Source organism: Dermacentor variabilis, chromosome 11, assembly GCF_050947875.1.
Source record: "Dermacentor variabilis isolate Ectoservices chromosome 11, ASM5094787v1, whole genome shotgun sequence".
NCBI lineage: Eukaryota > Metazoa > Arthropoda > Arachnida > Ixodida > Ixodidae > Dermacentor > Dermacentor variabilis.
Window position 1 is genome coordinate 18003692 of NC_134578.1, and position 27475 is coordinate 18031166.

General features: G+C 45.1%; 1 protein-coding gene and 1 non-coding gene across 6 annotated transcripts in view; both read right to left on the reverse strand.

Annotated features, from left to right (window-relative positions):
• The window catches only part of rdgA (retinal degeneration A), a 442041-nt gene that overhangs the window by 109742 nt on the left and 304824 nt on the right, over nucleotides 1-27475 (reverse strand). The window lies entirely within an intron of this gene.
• TRNAS-CGA (transfer RNA serine (anticodon CGA)) lies at nucleotides 26822-26894 on the reverse strand. The gene has a single exon. It is a non-coding gene; the product is annotated as a tRNA-Ser (tRNA).

Consider the following 27475-nt stretch of genomic DNA (forward strand, 5'->3'; position numbering starts at 1 on the left):
CTGCGGTAAAGTGAGCGAGAGAAGGGAAAAAAATTGGTGGATTGCATTACGACGCCCTTTTGCCACGACGCAACACAGTCGGGAATCGCTGAACACTCTTGAACAGTCGTCCACTAGGCTGCTTAACAGCTGAAATATGCTGCCAACTATGCATTGTTAATCCTTTACCTGTTTTTTCCGATCTGTAGCTGCGCCTTCTGTCTTGCAAAAGGTAACAGTTCATATAAGTTAATTACGTGACCGAACAAAGAAAACATATAAACAATAAATAGTTAAACAAACAAACACGTGCAGGTATTGATGAGCAATTGTGAAAAGTTATATGTGACGTGATGATCTGTTTTGAAACAGTTAAGTTGTGCTTTGCACACAAGTATACCTGCACAACATGTGCTATAGAGTGCGCTGCTTCATACGTGCAATCAATCAATCAATCACTCAATCAATCATTCAATCAATCAATCCTATCAGGTAAGGCGGAGAATTTCAAAAGTAAAAATTTCCGATTTCCATAAGCTAGTGTATGACAGTCTTCACAAATATCAGTAGTTTACTTCTGAACTTGAGGTACAAAACTAAACAAAGTGAATGAGGGTGTAAATCTGTCCAAAGCTCACACCTCTACAAGCAAGATGGGTGCCCTAAAGTGTGAGTTACAGACACATTCACGCCCTTATTCACTTTTCTGGGTGTAAGTTATTTTACATTGTACACAGAATCTTCTATTCCAAAAACAACGGCTCCTTGCCTGACACTGAGTGTGGTCAGTATAACTAGTGTGCGTTGACATTGTTGCAGTTTTTTCGAGTGTGATGATGGTTGACTGACTGTTGACGTGCTTAGAACCAGCGCTGTGTACAGAGTTTTACGCGCCGCAGCTGCTATTGTCTGCGCGTATGACTACACATACAATAATTGCTCCATAAAACTTTCTGTTCACAAGAAGCAAGTAGCAGAAATCGTAATAGCGTGCCAAAATCTCGCTCGTACAGTGTTCGAACGGATTGCAATGTAACATACATATAGCCGTATGCAGAAAATGCCACTGTCACCCCGAACTGGCAGGTAACCCATAGTTCAGCCTAGCTCTTTAAGAAAGTGTGCAAAATTTTATTCTTTATTGTTCCGAGTTGCGATTTTTCTCTACCTGATTTTTGTCACCTTGATAGAGTTGTACAGTGGCTTTCTGTTTTTCATTTTTCTCTTCGCCCCCTCCTCTCTTTCTTTTTTTGCTCGCAAAGTTCACAGTAACCGGCTGACGCACTAACGTGAGAACTCGTTGAGATGGAATGTGAAAGGCGCTTGCGCAACTTGCTAACAATTTACGGCGGCGAGTCTGGCACAACGTCCGAGGTGTAAACAAAGCGACAAAGCGTGCAGGGCTAAAGTATTTTTACGGTTGTAACGCAATACGCCGGGACACAATCATCTAGTCTCCGCAAGGTCTAACTAAAGCTGTACGGGCACATTGAGTTCATGTGGTGTAGACAGAGCCGAGCCCTTTGTGTTCTCTCTACTTTCGGCCTCATGATATATATATATATATATATATATATATATATATATATATATATATATATATATATGTATATATATATATATATATATATCACGCCCGATTGATTAACTAAAGAAGGGGAACGGGCAGATAGAAAGATGAGAGAGATAGGAAGGCATTCAATTCATTTGCAAGGCGAGTAAAGCAAATAGTACGGCGGTAGGATGGCTATAAATAAAAGAAAAAAAGGATCTTCAGAAGAAACATAGGCGGCCGTTGAAGTGGACACGGGGTGTTAATAAGGCGAGCCAATATCGAGATTAAAACTGAAACACTCTCCAGTCGGGCCTCTTCGGCGCCCGTGCAAGGTTTCAAACACTGTGTCCAGTGTCTGGAACCGCGGGAAGCCGTAACAATATATTTTTTTTTGCCGTCTCTCGTAGCACCGCTTTCATATCGCTTCGCGTAATAAATTATGCAGGGATTACAGGCCTGCGAAACCTCGCGCCTCTAGGAGGCTCCGTTTCTCGACCTTATCACGACGTCCATAACGGTGACCTTCGGAGACCGCTGTTCGCTTTTTTTCCCCCTTCTCGCGTGGGGCTCCTCGAATAGCAAGACCAGGCGTGGCCTCACGATTTCAACCGGTTCGACCCTCCCGTCACGTGACCGGCGTGTCGCGCGTGTGACACAACTGGAAGTCTCGAGAAACGGTGCTTTGTGATTTCTTGCCAGAAGGCTGCCGTTGTTGCGGCTCTGAATCAAGGATGGCTGCTCACTACTCGCTCACTGGTTTCGGCTGTATCGCTCGCTCGCTCTTAATTAATTGCGCAATCGCCCCAACTCACTAGTTGATTCACTTCTTGATACATTCACTTTTTTTTCGCCAGCTCAGGCAACCAAGTATTGATTGAATAATTCAATAGCCGTTCTGTCACGCAGAGGATAACTGCGCTGGGTTCTATCGGGTCACTCGTGCTGACTATCTTGCCAACCCATTCGCTATTTAACTCACTAAATGACTCGCTCACTGGTACGGGCACTACCAGATCAGGCGGCCAATTATTACCTCATTAATTCGATAGCTGTATTGTCACGCAGGTACTTACCGCAATGGCCCATCGCTGTGGTCCCCATCCGACACACACACACACACACACACACACACACACACACACACACACACGCACACACACACACACACACACACACACACACACACACACACACACACACACACACACACACACACACACACACACACACACACACACACACACACACACACACACACGCACACACGCACGCACGCACGCACGCACGCACGCACGCACGCACGCACGCACGCACGCACGCACGCACGCACGCACACACACACACACACACACACACACACACACACACACACACACACACACACACACACACACACACACACACACACACACACACACACACACACACACACACACACACACACACACACACACACACCCGGCCACGGCGGCCGCATTTCGATGGCGGCGAAATGCGAAAACACCCGTGTACTTAGATTTAGGTGCACGTTAAAGAACCCCAGGTGGTCGTAATTTCCGGAGTCTTCTACTACGGCGTGCCTCATAATCAGAAAGTGGTTTTGGCACGTAAAACACCATAATTTTAAACACACACGCGCGCGCACACACACACACACAAAAAAGAAGAAATATATACCTTAAGGCTGTATCGCTCTCACTTGGTCAATCACGCGCTCATTTGACTCACTGATTGATTCACTCGTTGATTCATTTACTCTTTCTTTCACCGGCCCAGTCAATAAAATATTAACGAAATCGTTTAATAGAGCCTAATAAAACATATGCATGTTTTATAACCAATATATTCAATAAAATCGTATTATCTAGCAGAACTATACTTAGTTAATTATGAACAAAAAGATATTAACTACATATGCGGCAGATCCACCGAATAGAAGAATAACGAAGGGAGCCATATGGGTCCTCATATAGGATACCTGATATGTTCATATTGAATTATTGGGAATGGGTAGTTTAGGCTAATACTGCGTTTTTTTTTCTTCTCTATATGTAACCAGGCAGTTCTGTCATGAAGTCGTGTGTGTGTGTTGCTTCCTGGTCATGCGCTACATCCCATTACACAGAGCCGGGCTCATTTCATTCATCGCGATGTTATTCTATAAGTCGGCAACAAACGCTTCTCCCACCTCCCCACAAGAACAAACTGCCGGATTAACAAAACGAAGACAAGACCAGTAATGAGTTCTTGCAGGAAGGAAGCAGCAAACAGTTAACCGGGTCCGTGTAGTGCAGTTATTTTGCACAGAAATAAGAGCCCCAAGCGCGGGAGTAGTTACGCCTCGGAAGCCTATATCATACGAGTTGTTGAGGACCTCTCAAACTTGCGCACTTTTTGCACATTAGTCGGACAAAACGTATACGCCTGCACCACGTCGGAACCTTGGCATTAGTTTCGGGGGTCGCGCTTTGTCTGCACCGCAGAGATCGAGCTGCACAATTTCCGAACTTCCCACGAACTGCCGCGAACTGGTTCCTAATTATGCATGAAAATCGAGCGGACCTCATAACTACACCAAATGTGGCGACAAGTACAGGAGCGCTAAGTACAAATGACTTTTCAGTTCGAACGGGCCTCTCGTTTGCATTCAAATTTCTCCGAGAGGAGGGTACTACGCGGCGAAATCAGTTTAATTACAACGTGTACATGCATTACTGGCATGTTTCATCGAGAATAACTGAGAAGTGCGCATCGCCTACGGTGGTGCTGGACGAAAAAAAAAAAAGTTGGATTTCCAGGAAGTATAGGGCTTGAGCAACGGAACGGCACCGCCGTCTCTCTGTGAGGGCGAAGCAAAGTGGTGCGCACTGTGCTTCACGTAAAGGCAGAAGACCTCGTAGTGTATTTAGTTATTTATTTATTTTTTTATTTATTTACAAATACTGCAATCCCGTTACGGGATTTTTGCAGGATGGGGATACATCATTATGACATGATTATCAGGGCAAACAAAAGAAAAAACATGGACTAGTAAAAAGACAATGCAGATATCATGAAATAAAAGATACGCTTCGAGTACAACTGAATCAATGCATCTACTGCAAGTGCAAATGTAACAGAGCGAAAATAAGAAAATTACACAATATGGGACATGAACAAATTCAGGGATGGCTGCAACACCACATCGTTGGACAGCTGATTCCATTCAGTTACGACCCTAGGAAAAAATGAGTATTTAAAGCAATTTTTGCGGCTAGTGAAGGGGGTAATTGTTAGAGCATGCCGTTGCCTTGTAGCATAACCTGTTGAAAAGGAAATAATCTCAGAAATATCTATGCTGTAGTATCCTCTAATGAGCTGAAATAAAAATTTTAATCTGAGAACACGATTCCTTTGGGTTAGAGTTGGCAGATTGGCTCTGCTTAGCAAGGCTGTCATCGACGTGCGTCCAAAGCTGTTATATATATATAACGAACGAAATGGAGGACGATGCGTTTAAGAGCGGAGAATAGTGGGTTCACCTAAGAGGCTAAAGTGTTTAGCCCGCGGCCATCGCTCGACCTTCGGCGATACCGTATCTTCGCAGTTGATGCGCACAACAAACACAGTGTGTCTCTGCATTTGACGAGTTATGCACTCTTGGTAGCCTATACTTGACCCTAATACTGACAGGCGGCCCGCAACCGTTTTGTTTCCGCTGTTGGGTTGTGCCCGAGGCATGGCGGCCGCGACGTAATTACGGCTCCCCCATCCCCATCCGATATAGACAACAGCAATTCCAGAGCTTTTCTTCTGGCATCGCAGAAAGCGACGTATTCTTCTCGTAGGACCATCTAAACGACTGAATCCGATGGTCCCATATGCCTTGAAGCCCTCGGAGCCTTCGAAGGCCAAGTTTAGGTTTCGACTTCCGGCAGGTGACACTGAATCGTGGCGTCAAGACGCAGATGGTGGTCACGTGGCAGCAGGACGTCACTGCGTTGTGACACTCGCTCCGGTTCTCTTGGTCCCCTTTTCTTTTGTCTTTTTTTGTTCTTTTTTTTCCTTGCTTGTTATGAAAAAAAAATATGTCGCCGTTTCTCTGTTTGTTGAGTCCACTCGTCCCAATTCTTTGGTGTTACAGACACGGGGACGCCTCGCCATTTCTATGCAATAGAATATGTAATCCAATCAAAAAGCCCGCGAAATGCAATGCACTGTCCGGAAACCGTGCGATGCATGATCCCCGAAAGAACGCTGTGCAGATCACAACGCAGGTAAAAAAAAACAATGGGCAGCAGGTCTCATCGGAAAGTTTCGTAACACGGAATCCAATTTGTTACAGCACAAAAACATGCCTCTGTTCAGCCTTCGCAGCCCTTTGAGTGCGAATGCAGCCGAAATCCTAATCGAATTGGGAATAGCCATCACAGCCCCCACCATATATGCGAGGTGCGTACGGCAATGCGGACGAAATGCAGCAGATGTTCGAGAACCGCCAAAGCGAGTGTTTTTTTTTCTTTTCTGTGTGTGGGCGAGCCGAAAAAGATTCCGACCGGGCGCTTCTCCCTTACATTACTTTGACCGGAAACAAAAAAAAGTCCGGCCGGGCTCTCAGGTCACGAAACCCACGCCGATCCAATTAAAGACGCCCACTGCATCGTTTGTGAAATTTATGGTGGCGCGCTTACAAAACGCGCTGCGCGTCGCATTGGATTCGATAGCGAAATACATAAATTTCTTTTTTTTTTTGCAAGTTGCGAGATCTCAGAGATCGCGGGGGGGGGGGGGGGGGTTCTTATAAAACAGAAATTTTGAAATGCCTTCGGTTTTACGGGCGAACCTGGAATGCTGTGTGCGTGTCATAGAGCGACGGTGTGACGTCATTTCAAGCACATCTTTGAGAATAACACTAAGCAAGCAAGAGAGAACGAAAAAGAGAAGAGGACTGATATAAACCATTCGGTCGATCAGCTCCATCACTCAATTAAATCATACCTCAATGACCTAATTAATAACTTGATCCATTAATCAGTCATTCCATTAACCAATCAATTAATCAATAAATGATTAAATCACGTAACCAACCAATCCATCAATTAGTCGATCAACGAGAGATTGAATGAGTCAACCAATCCATACACCAATAAATTAACTAATCAATCAGCTGATTAGACAATTTGCCAATAAATGAGTAAATCAGCCGGAGTATCCATCAATCAAATAATATTTTACATCATTTTCCATTAATAAGACAATCCATCTAACGATCAGTGAATTCACCAATAAATAATGAAATTTTTAATTGAAACTGCAGTTATTTCCTTTATATACCCCAAGCTAATTTCATTTTCTTTTACAATGGTAATCTGATGGCTCAGATCAAAGATAACTACAAGGAATTGTTAAAGCTGGCAACCCGTTCAAAGGCAAACCCACCCATGACAAGCATACTCAAAGCCAGACCTTTTCAAACGATAGGTACCAGCTTAGGAGACACAAAAGTATAACATTTCCCATGCATTCCAAGCTCATTGTATCGGAAATGCGTTGCGAAGTGCACTGGAAATCATATTTCTGTGCCCTAAGTCCTCATTACTCGTGAGAAACGGTGTTCCGTTTTTAGAAACCCATGCTTGTGAGAAAGCTTGGCACTCCCCACAGAACAAACAAGCACAGACCACAAATTCCAGGTAATACCATGCAGTAGGGCGAAGGCTATTGAGCGAGTGTCACCTGGCCGGGTCAACCAGCGCGTGAATCCGGTCTGTTAATGTTTGCTCGCGTGCTGGACTGCCGATAAAAAAATATCGCAGTTTCGCCCGAAAATCGAAGCAGCGATTGCGATAGCAAATTAGTAGACAGCTATACGAAGTAAAGATAGTAGCAGTTTTACTGGCCGTATAAACTAGGAAGCATTCGCTTACTAACTAAATCAACAAGCATGGCGCCAGCTCGCACAGGCAACCATGAACACATCATACTCTGGTTTGAGGAAGTGCGGCAGCAGTAGCGAGCGAAATGACCTTCGTGCTGTCTATCGCTTCATGCAAACTGAGCGGCGAGAACACAGCGCGCACAAATGTATGATCCGTCTGCAGATCGCTTTCAAGATAGAGCGCGCGCGATCGTACGCAGTTGCTGCCGCAGTATAATGCCGTCCTACATCTTCCTTCTGCGCCCACTCCCCGCTTTCTCCCCTTGCGCGCTCGAGATTGAGACGCGATCGTCGGTTCTCATTGCGCGCAGTCGCGAAATACGCAGTTGCTGCCGGTGAACAACGCGGTACATTCCCCCACGGCCTTTCGCGCGACGGAAGACGTCGCGCTCCCTTTCAGCTTTCCGCCCTTGCGCGCGCGAGATTGCAGCCGCGATCGTCGGTTCCCATTGTGCGCAGTCGCGAAATACGCAGTTGCCGCCGGCGAACAACGCCGTACATCCATCCCTCCACGGCCATTCGCGCGACGGAGGACGGCGCGTTTCCTGTCAGCTTTCCTCCCTTGCGCGCTCGAGATTGAGCCGTGATCGTCGGTTCCCATTGCACGCAGTCGCGAAATACGCAGTTGCCGCCGGCGAGCAACGCCATACACCCCCCCACGGCCTTTCGCGCGACGGAAGACGGCGCGTTCCCTCTCAGCTTTCCTCCCTTGCGCGCGCATGATTGCAGCGGCGATCGTACGTCGGATCACCTCGCAGGCTTTCACTCGCACATACAGCGTACGGTGCGCGGCGACGGTGTTATCGCCCTTGGAGTTCGTACAGGACATCACGCCGACAGAAAAAATGCGCCTGGAGTGTCCATATAATTGCTATAGAAATAATATGGGACAATCAGACGACCACGATCATTTCAGAGATAAAATTTAGCGGGAAAGTAGCGCTTGTCCGCATTTGCTGTTTTTGTTCTCGCGTTCGCCGCATTTTGTTTATTTATTGAACCTTTTCTGGAAGGCTGTGAAAAGAAAAAAAAGAATGGATTATTGCAGCGTGTCGCCTCTTGCTCGGACAACGAGTCGGATAACGTGAGATAAGCGGAATTCTGAAAGTGCGCTACCCCGCATATGTTATTTCACCCATGGCGGATTTTGCCCTAAATGTAGTTGCGTTTGGATAGCGAATTTCTTAAAGTGAATCGAGTATGGATATTCGAGAGAAACGACCTTCCAGTATAGAATAAAAAATGGAATGTTCGGAATTTCCTTTTAAGTAAATGTAAAATGGACATTACCCTGTTTGGCAAGAAGAAAAGTCGCTTACGTTATTTTATTCACGTAATGTAGTTAATAACAAGCCGTGAGATCAACTGATGAGTTTGTTACTGAGAACCGAATGAAAACACAATCATATCTGGTGTACCATGAGAATGACAATTCTGAAAAAAAAGCACGTCTGCGATGCATGTAGTAGAGTGAGGAGACCGTTGAAGGAGCTGTTTAAGATTACTTTATTTTTTTCTTAAGCGTACTAAAGTTTGAAAAGTAAACATTGGACAGATGTCTAGCTGGTTGGGGACAACTGAATTATAGAACAAACTTCAACAAAAATTAATTTTGCTTTTATAACCCGTTTTCTTGGAGGGAAAAGACAACCGACAGCGCCGGCGTCTCCTTTTGGGATCCTGGCCCATCCAATGACGTCACGTAAAATCAATCGTTCGTTACGAACGCTTCCCGCTGTTTACTGCGAATGTGACTGCGAAAAGTGTCCGTGCGCCAGTCAAAGCATAAAAAAAGAAAAAAAAAGAAACGCCCACGAGCAGTGCTAAGCCTCACGCCATCTCGCTGATGAAGGAGCCGGTCGGGCTGTGAAACACCGTGTTATAAAATTAAGATAAATATTGGCTGAAGTTTTCTTCGCTCTTTAATTCAATAGTAAAATTTGCATAATACCGAAAACGCCGGCGACATAGGCGGGCGGAGCAGCGCCAGTGGCGCCGTCTCGCGACGATGACATCAGCCAGAGCACACAAATCTATAATTGGTGTGCCTGTCTGCTGGCGCAAAGGTATTGGCAGCAGCATTCGTTAAGATATAAAGGGTGTCACTTTCTTCTTCTTTTTTTCAAATCTGCGAGAGCAGTGAAACAATACAAAAACGTTTCTAACTTTGTAGTTTAAAGCGTCACAATGGCGCTACCAGCACTGCGGCGCAGTCGACATAAGCAAGAGACGTTTAGCGTATTGGTGAAAAAAAAAAAGCAGGGCAGAGATTGATACGACCGTATCTGTTATAGGCATAGGTAGCGGTACAAGGTAGATACAGAAGCATTGGAGAAGAGAAGATTAAAGAGATGTATACAGGAATACTACAATGAAAAGCATATATAGCATACCTCAGGAACTCAAGGAGGCTAGGCGATTATCCGTCGTCACCGTCCCATGTTAAAGGCAATGCCATCATCATCATTATTATTATCATCATCATCATCGCAAGCAATCATCATCATCGCAAGCAATCATCCCGCTGCAGTAAGTCTGTATCGCGCAAATCTGTATCGGTATTGCGTAAACTGCAATATGTTTTAGGACAGGCAAGCTTGTCCCTATATGTGCCTCTAATGAATACTGGCTTACGGAGGTAGATGTGGGCAGCTGCGCTCGTGGTGCCATCTTTTCGCGTAGAACCTAACCAGAGGAGACGGATAACTCCTATTGCTTACCAACCGCATTCTACTAAGATGCTCGCGTAAAACCTTGGCAGCAACGTCATCATTAACACGCAGTTCTTTTTTTAATTTTCATTTGGCTTTGGCGAGAACATCCATGTGACATAAAAGCTTCTCTGAAGCGTACTTGCTGCACAAAGGGTGACAAGATGTCGCGACACAGCCGCCGTTACTGACATCAACGACTGCGGTGACCCGGCAAACGTGGTGTCCGAATCCATGCCCCGGTGATGACGCCCTCTCGATAAATAAATGCATATCTTGAAGGCTTTGATTTTGCTGGTTGCGTGCGGGTGAAGCAATTGCGGGAGCCGGAAACACGTCACAGACGTCAGATTTCGGACACCGTTTATTCCGTGAAAAGTAAAACGCACGCGGACAAGCAAAAATTCCATAACGTTTCGCTTGACGTCGGCTCCTCGGAGAAAGAGGTCATTTAATATTCAACGTGCGAATGACGGGGGAGCGAAGTAGACATTGCGAAACATCTCCGGGAGGCGTACTGCTTTTCGAAACGCCTTGCAAGGACCCTGACGAGTTTTTCGCACAGACACGCTGTCTGGCGTTACTGATTCTCTAGACGCTTGTGTCGACACTCGGAGAGAGATCGATGGCCACGTGGATCAAGCGACGAGCGTAGGAGGTCAGGGAAAAGGGTTTCCTCAAAGGCGTCGTGTGCTTCGTTCAGCCTTTCGGTGAACGTTTCTTTTTTTGTGGTGAAACCGTTCATCTGGCGTAATAGTCGTTATAATTCTCTCATTTTTTTTTTCTGAGCGGATTGCGCGAAAATGTTCGCAGTCTCACCCGCATATCGAAACATTGACGTCGATAGCTATAGTTATCAAGAGTATATATTACGTAGTGTGCATCATTTGCAGGAAGCATTCGCTTACTTACCAACCACGTGTGACGCATGGCGCGACCGAGGACGTAGATGAACAGAGGTCCTTCAGTGATTGCTTCCACTGTGTCACCGTTCCAGTGGAATAAGTGAACGCCGCCAGAGGGAAGCGCGCACGCTTGCTCGAAGGGGGGCGCTCCGCGCTGCCGCTCCCCTCATTTCACTGTTCCAGGCCTCCGAACTGCAGCTGATCACGTGACCTTCAAAAATAGGAAGGTAGGAAGGCAGTGATTCTCTGTCTACTCTTTCTCTTCTTTCTTTCTTCATTCCCCTCCTCCAACATCGCAGTTGATGAGTCCACCAGTGTGTGAGACAGTTACCGCAGTATCCCTCTTGTTTTACACTCCATTTCCTCCTCCTCTGCACTGGTAGCAGATCACGTGACCTCCAGCACTCGGCACGCGGACTCCACGGTGCATGTGCCGCCGTACCTGAGACACCAAGGCAGTGGCACGAACGTTCGTACATTTTCTGTTGCAGCAACAAATGTTACGTCTCCGAGATCGTGTGGCGTACGCGGACACTGCGCATCTTACAATTGCACACCACACGCGAACTAAGACTTTGGGGATGGGTTGAGTTGAAGAAGAGACACATACTTTTGGATCCCTAATAGCAGCAAGTCTCAATGTCAGTGGGGAGAGGGAAGTGGGAAGAGGATAGAAGCATGCGGGAAGGATTAGAGGGGAAAGGTGGCGTCCCGTATCGGGGCAGGCAGTGGGCGGCAGCAAACCCCTAAAGTATGCTGGACAGCAAGGTGTCCTCCAGGAAGTCGAGGACGGCCTTGAAGACATGGCTTTGGCGGCGGGTGGGAAAAATCAGATCCGCGATGGTGGAGGTCGCGAGGCCCTGCTAGCGGGCGTAGCGGCGAGTTTCGCTCGCTGCGTTCCGTGCGCCGGAAAGTGATACAGGAAGTGCTCCAGTGCCTCATCTGTCCCGCAGTCTGCGCAAGCAAGGAAGGAGGTCCTGCGCAGTCGGTGCTAGCGGCCAGGACTTGTGAGCCCGTTTGGCAAGTGCGTCTACTTCCTCATTGCCTGGTATCCCTACAAGGGAGGGAAGCCAGTGGAGGGAGATTTAGATGCCGCTGACCTGAAGGGCACGTAGTTTTGCTGCCAGGAGTGTTGTGCTGAAGGCGGCCTGTAAGGTTTCTTGAGGGCCAGCAAGGCGCAGCACGTGAGTCGTACAGCAGTGCAACTGGTCGCGCAGGAGGATCCTCGGCGAGTCGGTCTGCAGCCTGATGCAGGCCAGCCGTTTCTGCAGTGGTTGAACTCGCGGCGAAGGGACGACGGCGCGTGACTGCCGTTTGGAGTGCCGGAGCTGTGCATGAAGCCGTGACCGAGCCGGAACCTGCCGGGACGGAGCCGTCGGTGAAGAAGTGAATCCTTCCTGCCTGTTCCTCCTGGAGTTTGGAGGTGGCATCCTGACGCAGAGCGCAGGTGGGAGACCCGTCACTTAGAATGGCCTTCCGCGGCTGTGAACACCACTGAAGGCATCTCACGCAGCGGGGGTGGCTGAATGGCTGAGGGAGAGGACAAGGCCGATGATCTACCTGTAAAGTTTGCACAGGCTACACATGCGGGAGGTGGGTCGACTCTCCAGGCTAGTTCGAAGAGCCTTTGCGTCAGCGGTATGGGCCAGCCTGTTGACGTGAACAAGGCCGCGTGGCAGCAAGAGAAAATACAGGGGCCAGCTTCTGCAAGAGTGGCTGCGCATTACAATGTGCGTGGCAGGCCTAGCAAGCTACGAAGCATAACTGTGCGGATCAGCTCCAGCTGGTAATGCCGTGTCGCGAAAAGATACCAAGGGAAAGGCATACAACAATACAGAGGTAGCTGCGGCATTGCTCAGGCGCAGTGTGCATGAAAGGGAGTAACTTCGGCCTTTCAAGTTTCAGGCGGACATTTCACAATTAAGACATGAGGTTGTGAACGTAGTAACCAGCTCTTAAATGTAACGCCAAAACAACGAGAATATGATGGACCGTCTTGGCAATCTTGGATATGCTCGGCCGTATCTCAAGCGATTTCGGAGACTTTCTGACACATTTTTCTTTAAGAAGCACTCAAATCCCGACATATATGCAACACTGACGCACTAAAGTAGCGCCGTCGCTTATCTTTTAGCACAGTTTTGCTAGTATGGAGTATATAAAGAGCTGCAAAACAGGCTTTCACCGCCTTGTTGCTTAGTGGCTATGGTGTGAGCTGCTAAGCACGAGAGCGTGGGATCGAATCCCGGCCACCGCAGCCGTATTTCGATGGGAGCGAAATGCGAAAGCACTCGTGTACTTAGACTTAGGTGCACGTTAAAGAACCCCAGGTGGTCCAAATTTCCGGATCCCCACATTACGGCGTGCCTCATAATCAGATCGTGGTTTTGCCACGGAAGACCCCATAATTTAATTTTTTCATTTAAAACAGGTTTTTGTACCATTAGTAGCGTTGACACGCTTGTGTGGATTCAGCTTTTGCTCTTTGTCTCCCCCTCATGTAAGAGACAACCCCTCTCAAGCCGGGCCACCCAAGTCAAGAATGTTCGTTAATAGAACAGATTTCACGGTGGTCTAGTAACTGCAACACGCATTACTTATAGGGAGAGCGCCGGCGCCCATTTTCTCTACAAACGTCCCCATGGCTAGGAATATTCTTATCGACTAATGGTGACAAAACGACAAGTACACAGCAGTGTGTGCACGGAGATGTGATAATGTATACCGAGGACGGCGCGCCAAGTTCGCAATGCAAGATGAAAGCCTCTTTTCGTCTTCCTCCTGCGTGAAAAAAAAAAAAAAGACGCGCTCAAGACCGTTAATGTTTTTCCTACGAAGAGATAAGGCGGGAACATCGATCTGATCATCCGGAAGCACGCATGACTGTGCGGCTCGCACTGAAGAATAACATCACTGAATGGAATCGAGCGCTCCTAATGGAAGGTCCGCTGTCCTTGAGAAAGCGAGTGCACGAGAGAGAGAGAGAGAGAGAGAGAGAGAGAGAGAGAGAGAGAGAGAGAGAGAGAGAGAGGGAAGATAAGCAGTAACGTTGCGCGCTAACCTAGCAAATAGGACACCCGTAAAGCCTATAGCCTCTGTTGAGTGCAGCTGACCGTGCTTCCCTGATCAATCGACGCGGGCATACACACGCTGTCACACTGCGGTGAAAGTGGTGAAAAAGGTTTGCGTCGAAAAACTCGAAATGACAGTTCGCGTAGATAATGCGTTGTACGAAAGGATAGGGACGATAACGCGGTTATGGATTTTTGAAGTTGGCCCTCCCAATCGCTGGCGGTGCTTGTCGTACGGTGACTCCGCGCTGCGTTTGTCGTTCGGGTGGGGGAGGGTGGGGGTGGGGGCTGAAACGTGAGCCGAGCCCATGTCAGGCGCCTGAACGCTTTTTTCCCCCAACATCTCCGCGTCGTCGTGAATGAGTGCTTCGAATTTAGCTTAGTTGGTTGGCATTGTAAACAAAGCGGGTGTCCAATGCAGTGAAGATGTAAATAAGGCGATAGGAGAGCACGAGTAGAGTTCTGCCGCGAGTTTGCTTGCCTGCTGAAGGCCTTTGTTGATTGCCGCTTTCATCGGGCGCCGCTTGTCTGATTACAAACACTGTGCAAAAGCGCTGCGTGTTGCGACTGATCTTAACTGATAGGAAACGGAAGTTAGTGTGTGGGACGATGGAACGAGATGTCCTTGAAGTATATCTATATGGCTTGATCCACCGCAACCACACAGATGGCGTCAAAATCAATATAGCTTTAAAGAAAGTTAGGTCGACTACACAGCTGTTTGTTAGTTCAACACATTGGCCAGAGATGTCGCTATTGTCCCTAAGGTCCACGACGCGTGACTCTATTAAGTGTTAGCACTGACGTCACGAAATGCAGATTCCTGAGCTGCCTGGCTCAGTTTTAATTTTGATGTGATGTTTCTTGCTTATTTAAAATAAGATAAAAATATGTCTGCGTTTCTCGTACAAAATGCCCACTCTTGTGGGCCACAAGTTCCAAGTGGCTTACAGAATTGAAAAACAACCGCGTCTTGTTATAATAATAATAATAATAATAATAATAATAATAATAATAATAATAATAATAATAATAATAATAATAATAATAATAATAATGAAAGAGACTCCCGGAGTTGAAACCTTAGATGCCTTGTATTGTTTTCTTTCCAGGTCCACGCGAGAAATCGAACCTTGCTTGCTTTGTCTGCAGTTTTGGAAAAACATGATTTTGCTTCCTGCTACTGCGCAATGGTTAACGTACTTCTTCTACCGGCATGCGTAGAAAGCTTACATTATCCTAAGCTAAATAAGCGCAGTAACTAAAAATCTCAAATGTGTAATGGCGATAAGTGTGCGAGTTCGTAAAGCAAGTGATTAAATAAATAAATAAATAAATAAATAAATAAATAAATAAATAAATAAATAAATAAATAAATAAATAAATATTTGTTATGCAATTCAGTAGTGCTTTCTGTACTTCAGTTGGAAGGGGCTTGGCCAGTGGACCCCAAAAATATTTTTAAAAATATTTCCGCTTCGTTTAAGTTTGTTCATAAAAATAATTTTATTTGTAGGAGGAGGAGGTATGTATAGCGTCTGTTTATTACTCAATGAAACATTAAATTTCTTTTTCGCAATTGACTACAACGTAAATTTGACCGGATAGCCTCGGCAGTAATCTTTTTTTCTCAATACACGTGTCTACCTTAATGCATGAGGTCAAGTGCCGTGGTGTGTTTTCCGCGTATAACTTAAGGCCATAGTTTTGGGAGCATTTAAGTGTGCCTTATTGTTTCTGCATCAGTTTAAGAGTGAAAAAGAAAGTATTTTTGGAGGTCAGTGCAGTTGTGAACACTGTTGACAGTCATAAACAGCTTTAAGTCGCCCATGTATCGAAGGAATGAACAGTGTTGAATTGCTCATGGAATAACATTTATCAGCAGTACCAAGTAAAGAGAGCGAGTAACGGATCCATTAAGAACTCTGCTAGTGACATCACATAGTTAACAGATCTCTGTCCATTAATGCCGACAAAACGCGATCCATTGCTTACGTATTTAGATACCGGGGCAGTGATGCAAAAATGTACGCCCATTTGCGTGACCTTTGTAAGCAGGAGCTCATAGCAAACTGCATCAAATGCTTCACCTAGGTCCAAGTACAGAGAACATCTAATTGGCCACTGTCATGTGCTACACTGGAAGCATGGGTCACAGATGTGACCATGTTCGCTGTTGTGAAGCACCCTGATACAAAGCCAGGCTGTTCTTCTATTAGAATTCTCTTAGCACTAAGCGAAATCAGGGAATGTAATACAGATTGAAACAGTTTTGACGCAGCGAGAAGACAGATATAGGGTCGTAGTTAATAATTGCTTATAGCACCCAATTTGTCTATGGGAGTTACGCGTGCTACCGTCCAAGCGGTAGGAAACGTACCTGTTTATGCAGTTGGTTTTGTTTTTGCTTTTTCGTCTGTTTCGTTAATCCCATAACTTTTGTTGTAATTGCTATACACTTCTACCTCTCTTTTTTTTTTCTCTCTTCGCGAAGCAGCATTAGCTCAAGCCTCAGCGTTGTTCCCGGGCAAGTTAAATAAATTATTTACTGGTCGAATATTCTCATTATCACACATTGAAAAGATATTGCGCCAAAAAAACAACATGTGTTGTTTTTTTGGCGCAAAATCTTTTCAATATGCAAGATCACCAACTAGCCCAGCAGTTAACTCTCATTATCACGTTGAAGAATAAAAAAAAGAAGAAATATTCCGTCTTCATCCTCCTGACTTCCATTCTTAATCATTACTCTAGGAGAAAAAGAAAGTATGAGTGCGTCCAACGTACCGGGAGGTTTCCGATTGGGACTTGCAGCTCCCGGCTGAATAATGCGGGCACGGGATACGCATTGACGATGACGTTAACCACCCATACGCCACAGAACTGCGCGTTGCCCCATCCCCACTGATCCTTGTCGGGAATGGGAAATGAGGCGCGTAATGGAATATTTCAAATCCCGCTTAGTCACGCTCGCCTCCCACCAGGTGCCCGATGCGGCGCGGGATAAGGAATATATCGGCAGCTTAAAAAACTGAATAGCACGAGGTGAACGGCGAGCGGTATGATAGAAACGGACTTGCATAATAATACACTGCATACTTATCTACGAAGTTGCAAATTCGACGTCGGAAGACGTGCACGGATATTTCGAATAATAAAAGAAGAATATGAAAGAAAGTAACTACGCGGACCCGCTGTATAGTCATATAGCTCATTGGCTATACATGGGGTCTTGCTTGCCGACCACGTGGTCGCGGGTTTAACACCCAGCCGCACCAGCTGCATACCGACGGGGGCGCAGTGAAAAAAAAAAGGGGGGGGGGGCTCGTGTATGGGGCTTTAGGTGCAAGTTAAACAACTCTAGGTAGTCAAAATTAATCCGGAGACCATCGTTACGGACTCGCATCACATTCTAGAGCTCCCTGACGTTAAACACCGAATTTAGTTTCAACCCTGCAACACCCCATGCATCGCTTTTGATATGCGCAGTTTCGAATCTGAAAATTCCCGGCATAAGAGGTAGAATATTAACGTATACTCTATCCTACCGATTCCAGAAAACAGCTGAGCAACTTTCTCACTATTTAAGTCCATTCTTATTACCGACCGGCATGTTATGAACTCGAAAAAATCAATTTTTTTGTTATATATGCTACGTTTATGTGCTGAAAGCAACTTAAGCATAACTGCGAGCCGGCATAGTTGGAACAGATTCATTATTTAAAAACTTTTTGTGCCCAAACAAACAGGGACAAAGAAGATGCGCAACACAAGGACGAGCGAGTATTTAAGCAGGAAGTTCTTCGAAATGTTATACGCGCTATAGGCGTGCTCTGTTTGTCTAGATCGCGCAGATCTGTGGGTATTTAAGCATGAAGTTCTTCGAAAAACGCTCGTCTTTGTATTCCTCCTCTTCTTTGTCCCTGTTTGTTTGCGCACAAAAAGTTTTTAAATAATGAAAGCAACTTATCCATGAAGGTGGACAAGGTAACCATCTCCTGATCAATGCTGATTAAAAAAAAAGCAATCTATTTTCTTTGCCTAGACAGAGAGGTGAAAGTGTAACGCTCAGTGCTGGTTTGACATGTTCGTGCTGGATGCTGTACTCTTATAAGATCTCTCGGTATTCGAAATAAATTTGTTGGGCGGTTTTTATCGTCCTTGGCGACATAACGTTCGAAGTCAAATTAGCATCAGCTTTCTCGAAAAGTGCAGGTACGAATATGATCAAACAACTTCCACACAGTTCCTCATGCGTATGACATGTCTTGGATTAATATTCTATCTAATCCCTTCCGAGATAATTTTGAAAAATATTGACAGCAATATCTGCCATTGTCACGGCTACGGAGAAAACAAGGTGTTCACCTCAGCCGTGGCAGAGGGCACTACGCTTCCGTTGCAGTGAAATCGACATGTTTTGAGTGGCGTCGCCGCAGATGACGTGTACTTCGGGTTTATATTAGACGAAACTCGTAACTAATGCAGGCAAAAGTGGTGCAAAACTGATCTTCATGCAAAGGAGTGTCATGTAAAGTGGCATGCGCTTAACTTTGAGCTGAGATTAGCCATCGATCGAGCAGGAAGACTCACGTACACATGCACATAGACAGAATAAATCCGACTCTCTCTCTCTCTCTTTCACACACACGCACATAATACGAGCGAGAGTAAGTTCTGCATTACTAAGCACGTGCGTCACCTACGTATTTTTCTCTGGCTTTGCCTGTGTCTTCAGCGAAAAGCAGGTCCTTAGGACAATACCAATGATTGCCAGCTAAAATGTTTTCCTTAAACTAAGGGTCGGTCTTCCTTACTCAGTGCGCTTCAACTACACCAAGTCTATCACTCTCCTGTCCTCCCTGTCGTAGGTCCCCTCCCGGCCAGGAGTTAAAGCTGAACGAGAGAAAAGAAACGGCAAGAAGGTGATGAAGAGCAAACAAACATTGCCCGGCAGATGCTTGTCGACGCCGAAAGTTGAAGAAAAGTTCACGCACTACTTATGAATGTATTTAAGTTTCTTTTTCCTTCGTCACACCAAGAGGAGAAGAAAATCCGGCGAAGCGGAGCTCCTCTAGGATAGTGCCAAATTGAATTTTGGGCGCGAAAGGACTGCTGGAGAAAAAGGAAATAGAGAGAGAGAGAAGGAGAGAGAGAGAGAGAGAGAGAGACAGAGAGAGAGAGAGAGTAATAAAGAAAGGAGAGCTCATACATACGGTAGATACCCGGCGACAAATCTTGAGAGACGTTCCGAGTGGAAAAGCGGGAAAAGTAAGAACACGAATTCCCGGCTCTAGTTGAAAGAAATAACAAAATAAGGAACGAGGATTCGTGCTCAAGGTAAAATAGTGAGGGCAAAGAAAAGAAACTGAGCAGAAAAGAAAAAAATGGTGGAAGGTGACAGTATCGCGGGAAATGTCTGTTGTGGCATGTGGTTCACGGCGAATGTGGTACGTGCGACAGGTGACAAAGTACAGTGGAGATGAAAACATTTGTCGTCTGTTTCGCGAAAATCACACGACCACGCAAAAAAAAAAAAGCAGACGAACAAGGCTTTCTGTTTGGATGCTTTCTTGCAGACGAAAACTGCTTGTTCGTCGCTTTATTGCAGATGAACAAGCAAGAAAAACAAGAACGAACCGTAAACACGATACCAACGGTGCTTACACTTTTTTTCCCCTCTTGACTTGCGTTGCTCCTAAGCCCACGAGTTGAGACGTCCGTTTCTAGGCGTCTTGCTCGGTCTTGCTACGAGACTGACGTTGAGAACAAGCTACGGCACATCGTATATATTCCTGGCTTGATTTGTCGCTGTATACATATATCTTTTTCTTGGTGTCGTTTTTCGCTGTAGCACCCGGTATTGGCGGCTTAACGCTGACGATATTTTGGGAAGTTTGCGCTGAATCAACACAGAACCGCGCTTCCCAATCACAGGGGCATGTCACGTCCGACTTACACAAGTTACTTCGACGTGACGCAAAACCCTATATTTCATGGTTAGGCAACGGATCGAATCCAAGTCGCAGTCGCGTCTGGAGGAAACTAAGGGACTCAGGAGCTTACATCGCCACGGACGTCTCCAACAATGACACAACAACGAAAACGACATAAAAATGATTTCATGAACCCTTCTCCTCCATACCTTTTTGTCTTCTAACCGCTGCCGGTTTTCTGAAGCTGCAGTTCATGGTTAGAAAAGGAATGAGAAATTACAGTCTAAAAGAAAGCCACGGAATAAAACAGCGGGTAGCCTACGCCTATCGAAACACAGAGAGAGCTGAAAAAGAAAAGAAGTTAGGTGTAACTGCGAGTCGGCCTGGTTGGAACAGATTCATTATTTAAAAACTTTTTGTGCGCGAACAAACAGCGACAAAGGAGAGGAGCAACAGGAAAGCGCTCGTCCTTGTGTTGCTCCTCTTCTTTGTCCCTGTTTGTTTGCGCAAAAAAAGTTTTTAAATGATGAAGTTGGGCAGCTGCACCCCATCTGGTTTAAACTTAACGTGAAGAGATGCCGTATCGTAGTAGCATGACTTCAGCTGGCCTGGGGACAAAGACAAAGAAGACTTCAGCTGGCCTAGTGACATGACAAAGAAGAGGAGCAACAGGAAAGCGCTTGTCCTTGTGTTGCTCCTCTTCTTTGTCCCTGTTTGTTTTCGCACAAAAAGTTTTTAAATAATGAAGTTAGGCAGCTGCACCCCATCTGGTTTAAACTTAACGTGAAGAGATGCCGTATCGTAGTAGCATGACTTCAGCTGGCCTGGTTAAAAGAAAGAAGAAGAAGAAAAGGACGCATTAAAACAGGGCAACTTAAGCTATACAAACAAACATTTTCGCAGGCTTATAATTCCTAGAACACAAACCAATCTCTAAGGCTACGCCTTTGCTGGCTGCATGCTCCGGAAGTACTAGCGAAGCTGGAAACACGTCGTGGCCGCAATGTTAAAAACGCCACCTATGTCCGGGACGGCACCTCATCTGGTCAGGATTTAAACACACATAAGAAATAAGAAAAAGAAAATTTAAGGCAAATGAATAATTAAGCACCAGACTTCAGCGATTCTCCCGGCTCCGAACTAGTTGACTAAGACGCGCGGCAAGCTCTTCGTTTATTTTAAGCCATTTTTCTTCTATTTCTCGCGGAATAATGGCTATATCTTCTCATAAATTACTTCTTTAAGATGCGCATTACATTGTATTCGACCGTTACATAGTGTAGTGCCTGCGGTGGCCTCTGAAACAGATGCGGAGAAGCCGTCATTCACATAATGTGAAACGCACGTGACTCCCCAGACACGGCCAAATGCGAATGTTAGGCGACAGCTCAGTCATGAGCACGTCTGCTTAGTTTTGCACGTCTGCTTAGACGTGCTCAGTCATGGGCACGTCTGCACGTCTGCACATCTGCTTAGAGTCCGATCTTAGTTTCGTTCTTGCGCGCACAAAGAGCAGGTTTATGAAACGAGCAAGGGCGCGACTGGAAACAACAACAACAAAGAACTCAGGAAGTCACTTTCTGTCTTTTTTTTTTAGTTAAGCTGTTCTAAACTCGTTATGGCTATGAATCAACTAGCTCAGTTAAACACTTTTCTGAAACAACGACCCTGCGCTTAATTCAAGAATACACCGCCGCTGCCATGCGTTGTCTTGTCTTTTGAGTAGGGGCGGGCGTATACTCGAAGCTTCGAATGCGAATAGAATACTACACACCAGCTATTCGTATTCGTACTTGAAAGGAACTATTCAGCATTTGCGAATATTAGAATCTAACGAAATATTTCGCAACAACCGATCGTTCACTGTTCTCCGTCGGCTAAACAAGTTATCGCAAATAAGAAATAATAATCAGACGCTCGACAGCGACATATGTTTTGCAAGCAATGCAGAAACAGCATAGGTAATGCAAGCTTTGCTTCCGGTTCAACGGGGGACGCCTGCATGACAACCTGTGATTTCTGCCTGCGGTCTCCAATTTAGTGTCTCTGGCAGTCCAGTGATGCGGCAGTTTTATCTTCTAGGGTACAACCTGTGATGTATTTCTTGCAACCGGTCCTTTTGCATGTGGCCACGGCCTACACGTTTTTAGCAGCTCTTTTTTTTTATCCGTAACTTATCATCTTCTTTCACCAACCGTTTATAATTAGCGTTTTGGGAGAGGTAGTCGCGCACAGCTGTCATTCTTTCTTGGAAAGCTTGTTTGCATCCATGGTCTCAAATTGTTGAGAGGCTAGGACTGCAGTTATTTTGATGAGAATTAGTGATTTTGCGTTTAAAACTGATCACTTGTCCCTGATCGCTCGCTGTTTTTTTTTCTCTAGTCAGTACAGGCATGGTTACTAATTAAATAGAATTAAATATTCCTGTGGTACTTATAAGCGTTCGCATTTGACTATTCGATATTCGACAGTATCTACATATATTCGAAAATGTTGACACACATCCACCTCTACATTTTAGTTATTCTGAATTCGTCGTTTTTTTTATCTGTTTATCTGTGCCTGAAGCAAGCTGCGCTTGAATTTCGTGAACACGACATGTAGTGTCGATGCGTGAAAATTCTCCAGAAATATGCTAATAGTATTAGTTATTTTGCTTTGTTTGTTTTGAGGTAATTATCTGCACTGACATGTTTGCACTGCTGAGTACTCCATGTCATGGCAGCTGTGGGCTCCTCAACCTGCCGCACGACAGCTTCTATTCGCTGCCCTTCCATCCATGTGTTATAATAGATGAACGCTGAACGATTGACTCGTCGCTATGTTCTGAAGATCAAGATGAATATGAGTAGACGGCCCCAAGACGCGACAAAACAACCGGCCAAAGAAGTGACCGACACAGCAAGCCAGCTCTCGAGCTTTCCACTGCGGTCGAGGCCAACGGTCGAACACGGCTTTCACCTAGATGCCGAATAATCTTTTTCTATAATTTAAATACACCTTTCTGATGGGCGTTTCCTCCCATCTCGTTGTAATGCGAACATCCTTATCCAAAACGGAAAGTACAGCCTTACTGTTTCCACTAGGGTCTCTGTGTATCTAACGCCCGTTTGGTTGGCCCTTTTCAAGCTGAATGCTCTACGAAAACATTTCAAATTCTCTAAGTAGAATAGCAGCCGCCAAGCCAAATTGAGTCAAAAGCTGTCCACGCATTGCTACAGGGTGGTCCAGATGCATGAAATACATAAAGAATGAAAGAGAGAGAGCGTGGAAACGCAATGTTTTCTTGTCAGTCACAAAATACTGCCACAATAAAGAAGCACTGTTACGACATTGAAGCGTTACAGCAAAGCATTTCCGGCTTCTCTGCGATTTCGTTATAACAAAAAAAAAAGCCAGGCTGTATACAAAGCACGTACGGAACCAGAACACTGAACGCCTACGCGTTCCGCATGCTGTTGTTACGTATACAGCACATTAAATACAACCCCCTCCCCTGCCTTACGCGCGCGCACACAAAAGCGCGCATGCACACAGACATGCGCACACTAACACATACAAACACAAACACAAAAAGACAGACAAACTTACGGTACGGGGTCATTGTCCGGCAGTACTTACAAATCAACAAGGTAGCAAAAGGAACTGTAACAACAGAACAAAGCCGAACGCAGCTGTCGACGCAATAGGTGTACCAGCTGCACCCTCGTAACCCTTGCAAATTTTAGGCAAAATATTCCAATGGACCCCGACGAAAACTCAACCGAAATACAACATTGTCCATAACGACTTTTGCAAAGCACTCAGACATTGCTTGAGAGCTGCTTTTTATGCCGACACACAGAAAAAAAAATTGTATTTTGAAATGGAAGCTGCGGGACGATTTATTTATGGAGATGACATGGCAGGCTACATTGCCTTGAAGCCGTGAATACCACAAAGACTTGTTTAGGTAGTCCATAGAAGGTCTATAGTTGCGCTGTATGAAGTACATCGGATGTCTATAAGCAGCCTGTTCATATTGAGCTTCCACGTTTTCTTCAATAATGCTTCGAAGTGAATAAGCTAAAGATAGACGTAAGTAATACAGACTGTTTGACCACTACTGCCATTGAAGAGTGTATAATGAAAAAAAGACACGCCTATAGGAAGGCAAACAAATATACGTAAAAACGGTAGCAACTCTACTGACTTGGCGAATATTGCTCTGCGAGCAAAGACTGAAGCTCCCGTATTGCGGTCGGTCAGTGGGTATGTTTGAAGATTTAATGATTTTGCAAGAGTTTTTGAAAAGATTGCATAAAATGCAACGTAAAATTGAAGTATACAGTAGGCGGTCGCGAAGTTCAATGACTATGGAGTTCTACAACCACGAAGTTCTTAAACGAATACCCTAAAGCGAAATCTGGCCTTTGTGTCTCGGAGAGGCAGACAGTATCGAATGTACATGGATCTTAGATACCATTTGGGTATTTTGTACCTGTATCATGATACATTCGGCAAGACGTGTATCAGTATCTGTATTTTTTTATACATTTTGAGAAGTATATTCTATACTGAGATACAAGATACACTTATAGCAAAATCTACGGAGTCACTGAGTCACCAGGCAAGCAATTGACGGTAGATAAGGTTTATTTTAAGAGACTACACTACTGTTCCAGCAATGCATATCGCTTGAAATGTTTAGTACTTTGATTGCACTTTACGAGTGCCTGACCCAGTCACTGCTAACTACTCGCACAGATGCTCTGTAAAATAGAATTCAAAGCCGCAGAAGTGGGCGATCAACAAGAAAGAAAGCATTTATTCTATTTATTCTGCTAGCCCCGGTCACGTGGTCACCGCTGTCCCACACGGGCATTCGCACCGCGGCATTCGATTTGAAGTCAGTTGACCTAAAAGACACTATTTTCCAAATTATTTCAGGACGGCTGCGCAAAAAGTCGCTCAACTGTTGACAATTAGGAATGATTTGGATAACGAGAGACGGAACGACATGGCTGCTGTCACACTTAGAGAGCACCGTAAAAAGTTTATACAAAGAATCTCGGAGCCTATAATTTCCGTATACTTTATCGCTGAACCTGATATTTACTGGTTCAAGCGTGACTTGCCGCGGTAGACCAGTGACTATGGCGTTGCACTGCTGATCTGAAGGTCACGGGTTCGATCCTGGACGCGGAGGCCGCATTCCAATGGGAGACCAATGCAAAAACACTCTGTTGCACAGAAAAAGATGACACGTGCATGCATACATGCACGACTAACCATTCTTTAACCTGTGACTTCGAACCACGTTATGGATGTTTGAATTACCCTCCTTGAAGATAATTGTCTATCGTAAAATTTTTATATGAAAGCTTTATTGCAATTCAGGTTCTATCTGCTACAATTACACTGGGCTTTAGTGAGCGAGGAGCATCAGTAGCAACCTTCATCTGGGTCAACTTTGGAGATATATAAACTGCAGCTAAGGCGAAAGGTGGTGGCTTCCTAGGTTGCGCATTAATGTGAGTTTTTTACTTGCTATACAAAAGTTATACGTTATTTCACTTATACGTTATAATTTCACTTGTCTAAAGCCTCCTCGGTGTCATGTGTGACTCATAAATGTCGAAGCACGCAAAATTGTAGTTTTACTTGGTTTTCGCATTGGCTCATGCCATCTTGATGGAAACCGCTTTTCGCACATGTCTAAATGCCCAAAGGAAAAAGAAAAGGCATTTAAAGGCACAGAAGCCTACACAAAAATCACGGGGGCAACAGTCGTTAGTTCGCCAAGCACACGCTAGATGGAACCACATTACCGCGCCGCACGAAACGCAGATCGCCACCAAGGCACCTATTATAGCATTTTCGCGTTGCTAGCGCAAGGCTGTCACAATGCACCTGAAGCGCTCATTGGTGAGCAAGAGCGTGCATGAAATATCAACACATACTTTAAAACACCAACAAGTCGACAGCCGCTAGCAAGCCTTGTAGCGCTTTCGTGATGATCTGTGTTTTGTAACAGGGACCAGGTTCAGGCCACGCCACGTGCATTTGAAGTTTCAGATTGCTTAGAAACCGGCGACGAAGAGATTGTACATTTCTCATTCCCGTGTAATTACATGGGAAAGATGTTTCTATTATATTACTTCTTTCCTGTTCATGTTTCAATTTAAGCTAATGGTAGTTACGCAAGCGGCACCAAGTAGACGAGAGACGTGAACATTGCGACTGCTTTCAGTCGTAGTTTCTTGGGCGAAGAGGCTTTAGGTTTCTTGGTATTCCTCGTTGGATAATGTGCAAGATATTCAAAATATCAGAAAAAACAAATAAACAAAGACGTTAGTTCGTCGTCTGAAGCTAATGCTCGTGGCCAGTAGGTACCAACTAAGACATCCAGCACGAGTACCCCAGCTAAATGGCAGAAAAAACAGGCATAGCGGTGTAAAGGCCAGCTGCAGCAGCTGCAGTAGACTTCGAGCAGCAAGAGCTACTGCTAATGAGGGACACCGTAAGCGAAAAGCCGCAGGGCACCGGAATTAGGATAATTACTAGCCTTCGCAATATGATTATATATATATATATATATATATATATATATATATATATATATATATATATTTATATATATAGTCATATCATGAGAAGCCAACGAACACAGACACCAAGGACAACATAGGGGAAAGCACTTGTGCTTAATAAATGGAATGTAGAAACGATAAGTTAATGGAAATTAAGGTGGATGGAAAAACAACTTGCCGCAGGTGGGAACCGAACCCACAACCTTCGCATTTCGCGTGCGACGCTCTACCAATTGAGCTACCGCGGCGCTGTTTTCCCATCCACTTTCTTGGGTATTTATGTGTACTAGTAGAACCCTGGGTTCTATATATATATATATATATATATATATATATATATATATATATATATATATATATAGAGAGAGAGAGAGAGAGAGAGAGAGAGATAAGTAGGCAGGAAGGAAGAAAGGAAGACTAGGCGGCGGCGTTGACGTATATGCAATACATGTTAGGTTCATTTTTTTTCTACAGCGATAATCGGTGTTACGCGTAGACATGCAAAGATTGTGCCTCGCATTAGGCATATTTTCTATTTGTGAGCGCAGTTTCTTGGGCTGCCTGAGAACGAGATATTGGAAAAAAGAAACTTAGTAAGTTCTGTCAGCGCGTGTAAAACCGCCTGCACAAGTGCTCTGCAGAAACATACGGTTTGCGGATGAAAATATGCTAGTTGGTGGATAGAGTGTAGGAAAAGGGGAGGAAGAAATGCAGGAGGAAAAAAAAGGCACCACGACGCGGAAAAATCGCGTCACAGATTAATGTTTCCTGAGGCTATTTAATTAGGACAATATCTCAAGTAAACGAAAAGAAAGCATGAAAATTTACT